Consider the following 8172-nt stretch of genomic DNA (forward strand, 5'->3'; position numbering starts at 1 on the left):
GGTGTGGAATTTGACCTTGGGATGGTACATTCTCCTTCATCCAACTTTATCATCTGTTCCTGTCCAACCCCCATAGGACACAACTCCATATATATTCTCTGGCTCCTGCCACTATGAGGTCCCATAACTCTCTCCTTCAGGCAGTGTTCTCCTCCATCATCCAGCAGCCCAGCAACCTGGCCAGGTGTGACTTGACTCTGGTACTGGACAGGTGGGGGTCATTCTTGAGGGGCCACATGCAGTTTGACAAAGTTGGAGGCCTCTGCGCCATTCTTGAGTGAGGAGGAGGACTGAGCCCTAGATGGGAGGAAGGGCCATTGCTGCAGTGCCAGAGGCTTCAGGGCTCCTGAGTACGCGGATCCCCTCCAAGTGTCAGGGTCCCATTCCTTCCCACTTTGGGTGCTAATTATGGTAGAAGCAGATTTGTTGGGGGTGCAAATGCAACTTTCTAAGGAATGCTGCTGTTTTTAAAACCATATCCAGAACTGGATCCTGAGCCTTTTATCCCTCTTGCTGCAGGAGATGAAGGACTTATATTTCAACCCTAAATGGTGATTAATCATCTGCAGCCTTTCTTTGTCTTTCTCCAGGGCACTGACAGCCTCAGAAGTAGCTCTCCAGGGTACATCTTGCATGGCTGAGCTGCAGTGCCAGTTCGTCCGTGGTGGAAGTGATAACAATCACACCACTTCTGCATGCCAGGTGGTTTCCGTATCCTATCTACCACCAACAATGGGGTCCCCATTGCTAAATCCCAATTCAGAGTCCCTCCTTGGACCAGCTCTGTTGCAGATGGGCTTCCAGAGAAATGGACTCAGAGACAGAGGTTTGCATGCAGGTGGATACTACCCCATCAGGAATTGGGCAGGCGGCTGGATGCAGGGAAGTTGAGCTGCATGGGAGGCCTCATCTGGCCCTCTAGGGAGCTCTGGAGCTGGGAGAGCTATTCTGAATTGTGTGGAGAGAGGCTGAGGATCTGGGCTGTGTGCTGCTGTTGACCTGTCATTGATGTTTGCTCCCTTAGGGAGGGTCTATCACTTAGGGCAAGGAGACTCTTTCCAAGTGAAGGCCATTTTCAAACAGGAACTCAGGGGTCACATTAGCAGCCAACACTCTTGGGAGGCAGGGAGATGCGAACTTCAGTCCTGAAAGGGGTGGATCTGGGCAGCTCAGAACAGTATCCTCTACGGAGAGGCAAGTTGGTTTTGTTTTCCTGTTTCCCCCTATTGTAACATTAATGCTGGAATGAACATCTCTCTCCTGTGTGTGTGTCTGAGCGACAACTCCCTGTAATGCACACCATGCAGTGTAAACAGAGCATGATAATATGTGCCTTGCACTAGGGTGAACAGGAAGGAGTTTTGCACCCTGGAGTGGATGCTTGTGTTGGCAGCTGGGATGAGGCTCAAGTTGCCCTGGCTGCCTTTCTCCTCCTCATTGTTGCCTTGACGGCCGAGAGGAGCAGTCTCTTCGCCCTACACAAAAGGGTTTGACCTCTCCACTCCGGGTTCCGATCTACTTCGTAGGGATCACAACGAAATTTGCCTCTTTTCCATTGGTTGATTTGCTGAAAGATCAACTCACAATTATGGCAGATTAATAAGAGAAAAGTTTATTTCCACATATCATGTGCATCGGGGGAACCACAAGAATGATTACCCAGGGTCTCAGTGATGCTCAGATACCTTTATAGATGCCTTTTTGAAGGGAGGAGGGAGAATGTGGAGGATGCATGCAACAAGTGCCTGCTAGGGAGGATGAATAGATGGGGGAACAGATTGACTTGTAAATTAACTTGAGATCCCATCTCCACAAAAATGAAAAAATTGTCTGGCTGTGGCGGTACATACCTATAGTCCCAGCTACTCAGGGGGCTGAAGTGGGAGGATCTCTGGAGCCTGAGAATTTGAGGTTGCAGAGAACTATAATAATAGTGCCACTGCACTCTAGTCAAGGCAACAGAGTGAGACCTTGTCTGAAAACACACACAAACAAAGAGAAATATATTTGGTGTTTGTACCTGGTTCCTGCACAAGGCTCCCGAAACCCTTGGAATTTTTTTTGAGGGGTAGGAATATGTTTTGTTATTCATATGGGAGCCCTTTTAGACATGCCTGAGTTTATATTGACCAGGTGACTCAGGGTGAGGCTCCTCCCTAGCCTCAGGATAAGGTGGTCACCAAGAAGACCACATGATTGGAGGGCTAAAACTTTTAGCCCATCTGACTGATTTCCCTCCTGGAAGGGTAGGAGTTACTGGAGAATAAGCTCTATAAAAACCCTTGAATGATGAGATTTGATGGGCTTCCATATTGGTGAATACACCTAAGTCCAAGAAGATGGCAATCCCAGCTACAGCAAGACAGAGCTGTGCTCAGGACCTTTCTGGACCTCACCCTTTGTATCTCTTCATCTGGATGTTCATCTGTATCTCTTATCATATCCTTTATAATAAACTGATAAGCATAACTAATTTTTCCCCCTGAGTTTTGTGAGCCATCCTAGCAAATTATCAAACTCTACAAGTGGGTTAGGGGAACCCTTGACTTACAGCCTGTCAGCCATAAGTATAGGTGGTCTGGATCTAAAGTTGGGGGTGGTCCTATGGGAATGAGCCCCTTACCTTTGGGGTCTGCACTAACCCTGAATAGTTAGTGTCACAACCAAATTAAAGTATAGGATACCTAGGTGTCTCCAGAGAATGAAGAACAGGTTGGTGTGAAAAAAATTCACATACTTGGTGTCAGAAGTGTGAGCAAGGAACAGTTTCCTTTTATAAAGTGTCATATTCTCATTGTTCGAGTAGGAGAAAAAGTCACTGGGGCAAGCTGGAGGCTTGAGCACACATCTCCCGTACCCAGTCAGGCCCACCAGCAGGGGCACTCTGGGAAGCCCTTTCTGTCCCTGGCTTCAGTTGACCTTCAGTCTTGGTGGACTTTCCCTGCTTGGAGCTAGTTGCCCTTAACTGAAGCGGTGTCAGTCAGTACTTATGGGTCACTTCAGAGCCCTGGGGAGGGGATTCTAGTGGATATACACTGCCTGGAAGAGGGGTTGTGGTCTATTCAGTAGATCCCCCCACCCTGGACATTGCCCTGGGTCCTGTTTGAAGAGCACTCTGGGACTGCAGGAGGAGAGGTTATAAGACTAGTGCAGAGCGGCTCCTGCATCCATCTTGGGAAAGGCAGGGAGCCGTCTTGCATGCCATCCACATGGCCCTCTGCAGCTGCTGCTGTTCTTGGGGCTCAGGTTGGGGGTGAGTGGGGGCCAGAGAGGGACAGCTCAGGCTGTATCTGGGTTCTTCTGAGACTCTCCCACCTCAGGGTACCAGTACCCCAAGCTAACCCAGGATCAGTGTGATTGGAGGGGATGTTTGAAGAGCTCTGGGTTGTCTGAAGGCTGATGTTCTAGGAGGGCAGCACCCCCAGCCAGGGCGTGGCAACTCCTTGTCTGTCCTGCCCTCAGAACCTTGCTCTGTGCATGCCTTCCATCAGGCTGCCGCTGAGTTGTGCTCTTCATAACACACTGGCCATTGGGAGTAAAGTGCTTTCTTGGGTCCTGTGAGTTGTTCTAGTGAATTATTGAACTTGAAAAGTGAGTTGGGGAAGCCCCTGAATTTCTAGTTGCCTGGACAGCAGTGCCACTTGGGGACTCCATCTATGTTTGGCTTCAGGAGTGGGGGGTCATCTTGTGGGACTGGGCTCTAAACTTGTGGAGTCTGACACTGACTCTGGGCAGTATTGCAGATAACTTGATTGGATGAGGTGACCTGAATTAAGAATTGAATTATAGTGTTGGGCATCCAGTTAGTGGGGCAGAGTTGGAGAGTTGGTGTTGAAATACCACGTACAGGCCCTCAGTAAGTATTCATTGAATGAACAAAGCACAATAGCTAACAAAATAAGTATTCTAAGTATTCTATCCTGAGTCTTGTGCTAAATACTGTATGTTCGCTCCTTTAAAAATTTACTTTTTTAGTAAGTACTGCATGTGTATTATCAGGGGCTCGATTTGGTGTTGGGTACATCGTGAACAATTCAGCCAAGACAACAAATATGTTTTTGGCACCTCCTCGATGCTCCACACCGTGTAGGTACTGGGGATACAACTGTGAGCAATTCAACCTGGTGTACAAATATTTATCAAGTTCCTGCTGTGTGCCAGGCAAGTTCCTACTGTGTGCCAGGTGAGTTCCTACTGTGTGCCAGGCAAGTTCCTGCTGTGTGCCAGGTGAGTTCCTACTATGTGCCAGGCAAGTTCCTGCTGTGTGCCAGGTGAGTTCCTACTGTGTGCCAGGCAAGTTCCTAGTGTGTGCCAGGTGAGTTCCTACTGTGTGCCAGGCACTGCTCCAAGCCTGAGGAATGCAGTGGATACCAGTCAAATCCCCACCTCGTGTGCGTTCTCAGAAGCTCGAGGATGTGATCACTTCACATTTGACAATGTGAGTTCAGAGAGGTTCACTGTCATCCACAAGGCCACACAGCCAGGGTGGTGGGAAAGCCCTTGGCCCAGCTGACACCCTTGCTTGTCTTCTTACTCTCTAGCCAAGGCTGAGTCTTAATGTTGGGGTGAGTCCCAGGGTCCACCTTGCTGGGCTGGGGGCCAGAGCCCTTCCTCTTCTGGGCCCCCAGCTCTGCTCCCTCCTTTGTGGTACACAAAACACCTTAAGAGGCTGGGAGGCTGGTGGTGTTCCCAAGTGACACCCCCGAGTGCCGTAATGTGTTTTTGTGCACAAAACCCTGTGTTCAGCAAATTGCTGTGACCAAGACCCTATCCAGTTACCTGCCGCATCAGAGGTACGTTCTGTGGTGCTGCCAAGCAAAGCAGAAAATAATACTTCTAAGAATTTTAACCATTAGATAGAAAAAGCTGGGCCCTGGCAGCCCCTGGCAGGCACTGCCAAGAGGGAACCAGATACAAAGCAAACAAGCAGGGCTGTGCCACCAGTGGCCTGTTGTCTTTGTGGGTGGGTCACCTGTCCTGGCCTCATGGCCACGTTGTCAAAGCCATTGGTTACCTGACTCTGATGGCTGACTGGCTGGAGACGGTGGCCCAGGAGTCTTCATGCCTGGAGTGGAACTAGGAGCTGAGATCTGCCTCCTGGGGGTGCTCAATGGATCATGACCACTAAGAACAGGGCTCCATGATTGGCTCTGCAGTCACTCTGCGACCTTCTGCTCCTGTCTCTCCCCTTGGGGACTTATGCACTTTGGGCAAGTGATTTAACCTCACTGAGCCTCACTGGGGGTGGTCAGCATAATAACTACTTCACCTGTGAGGATCTGCTGCATTCACAGAAGCAAAGGGAACTGAGTGCAGCTCACCCCTGGGCCTTGCTGCAGCAAGCTCTTATCTGAAAGTCAGGCGTTCATGTAAGCTGCCTGGGTGCCCTGCCAGGCTCATAGTGCTGAGTAGAACAGCTGTGGTCCCTGCTCTCATGGAGCCTGCAGTCCCGTGGGAGTGATGGGTGGCTAAGGAATTACTCCAGCAAATGTAACATCAGAATGCGGTTCAGAAGCTGGGCGCAGTAGCTCCCACCTGTAATCATAACACCCTGAGAGACAGAAGTGGGTAGATTGCTTGAGCTTAGGAGTGTAAGACCAGCCGGAGCAAGAGCGAGACCCCATGTCTGCTAAAAATAGAAAAATTAACTGAGTGTCATAACGGGCACTTGTAGTCCCAGCTGCTCAGGAGGCTGAGGCAGAGGATCACTTGAGCCCAGGAGTTTGAGGTTGCTGTGAGCTATGACATCATAGCACTTTACCCAGGGGACAGAGTGAGACTCTGTCTCAAAAAAAGCAAAAACCCTATCTCACCAAAGAAGATATGCAGATGGCAAATAGCACATGAAAAGATGTAAAACATTATATGTCAGAAGGAAAATATAAATTAAAATAATGAGGTACCACCACATGCCAACCAGAGTGGCCTAAATCCAGGACCCTGACAACACCACGTGCTGACAGGGCTGGGGAGCCACAGGAACGCTTGCTCATTACTGGCTGGACGCAAAATGCACAGCCACTTTGAAAGGCAGTCTGGCAGTTTCTACAAAACGAAACATATTCTTACCATACAATCCAGAACTTGCACTCTTTGGTATTTACCCAAAGGAGCTGAAAACTTATGTGTGGCAAAAACCCACATATGGCTTTAAAGCAGCTTTATTCAAAATTGCCAAACTTGGCAATTGGAAGACGGCAGGCTTCCAGTTGTTCTTCTGCAGGTGGATGGGTAGACTGTGGTACATCCAGACAATGGAATATTATTCACTATTTTAGGAAAAGGAGCTACGAAGCCATAAAAGGACTTGCAGGAAACCTCAATGCACATTGCTAAGTGAAATAATCCAGTCTGAACAGGCTACAACTATGTGACTCCAATGATGTGACATCCTGGAAGAGGCAAAACTTTGAAAATGGAAAGATCGAGGGCTGCAAAGGGCTGGGAGGGAAGGATGGATTGGTGAAGCACAGAGGATCTTTCAGGACAGTTTTTACTCTCTGTGGTACTAGAATAGTGGATACATCTCATTATACAATTGTCCCAGTTCATAGAATACACAGCGCCAAGAATGAACTTCAACTTGAATTATGGGCTTTGACTGATAATGATGTGTCAACATTGAACGAATGTAACACTCTGGTGGGGGGTAGTGATAATGGGGAGTGGGGGGCGTGGCATCTGGGAAATCTCTGTACTTTCTGTTTGTTGTTGCTGTGAATCTAAAACTTCTTTTTTTTTTTTTTTTTTGAGAAAGAGCCTCAAGCTGTCCCCCTGGGTAGAGTGCCGTGGCATTACAGCTCCCAGCAACCTCCAACTCCTGGGCTCAAGCGAGTCTCCTGCCTCCGCCTCCCAAGTAGCTGGGACCACAGGCGCCCGCCGCAACGCCCGGCTATTTTTTGGTTGCAGCCGTCATTGTTGTTTGGCAGGTCCGGGCTGGGGATTCGAACCCGCCACCTTAGGTGTACGTGGCTGGCGCCTTAGCCGGTTGAGCTATAGGCACCGAGCCTAAAACTTTTCTAAAAAACAGAATATATTAAATTAAAAAACAATGAGGAGGTTATGAAGGTAAAGAAGGAAGGGACCAGCTTTCTAGGTAGCAGCGAGAACAGCATGTTCAGGAGGAAGCCTAATAACACCAAGGACTTGTGATAAAGTCAGCGCAGCTGAATGAAGAGGGTCAGGAACTTGGAGATGATGCTGGAGAGGTGGGCAGGGGCTGAGGCTCGTGGCACATTGTGGGCCAAGTTCAAGGTTTTTCTTTCACTTCAGAGCAATAGAAAGCCTTAAAATGGTTTAGCCAGGTGGTGACTTGATTTGATTGGTGTTTTGTTAAAGATTATTCTGGTTGCATAGAGCACAGGGGGCCTTTTCAGTGGTCTAGGTGAGAGGAGATGGTGGCTCAGACCAGGAGGGGGCCCTGGGGGAGGGAAAAGGGGGTGGATTTGAAATGCCAGGTCTTGTTGCTACGGTGCTGGCAGGAGGAACTTGGAAATGAATGTCACTGTCCCTGGCTCCCTGTGGAGGGGAGAGAGGACCAGCAGGGCCTGTCTGAGTGACACTCAGTTCCTGGACAGGTGTGATTCTTTGCTCCTAAAAGCCACCAAAAGCCAAGAAAGCTTGTGCAATACACAGACCTTCCCGGGGTCCACACACTTCCTAGTCTGTCTTCCAATGCCCAGAGGGGTAACATCGGGCTGCTGGGTCACGGACCTTTCCCTCCCCCATTACTGGGGGAGCTTGGGGCTCTGACCTGTCCTCCTCCTCACTCCGGGCTGGCCCCTCCAGGGCTGAATCTAGTACTTTTGTTTAGTAGTTCTATGCAGTGGTTACAGAGCAGGATTTGGAGTCAGACAGACCTGGGTATGGGACCAGTTCTGCCAGTTAGCTGGGGGACCGTGGGGCAAATTATTAGCCTTTCTGAGCCTCGGTTTCCTCATCTGTGTAAAGGGGGACACCTAACTTATAAATTGTAGTGAGGATTTAAATGAGTTATTCCAAATAGAGCGCTCAGAAAAATGCTGGGCACATTGTAAGGGCCTAATAAATATTAGTATTGTTATTTTTCTTTTCCTTTTTTTTGAAAGAGAGTTTTACTATGTTGCCCTTGGTAGAGTGCCGTGGTGTCAGCTCACAGCAACCTCAAACTCTTGGGCTTAAGCGATTCTCTTG

The sequence above is a fragment of the Otolemur garnettii genome, unplaced genomic scaffold (assembly GCF_000181295.1).
Source record: "Otolemur garnettii isolate 467f Iridium unplaced genomic scaffold, OtoGar3 scaffold00058, whole genome shotgun sequence".
Classification (NCBI taxonomy): Eukaryota; Metazoa; Chordata; class Mammalia; order Primates; family Galagidae; genus Otolemur; species Otolemur garnettii.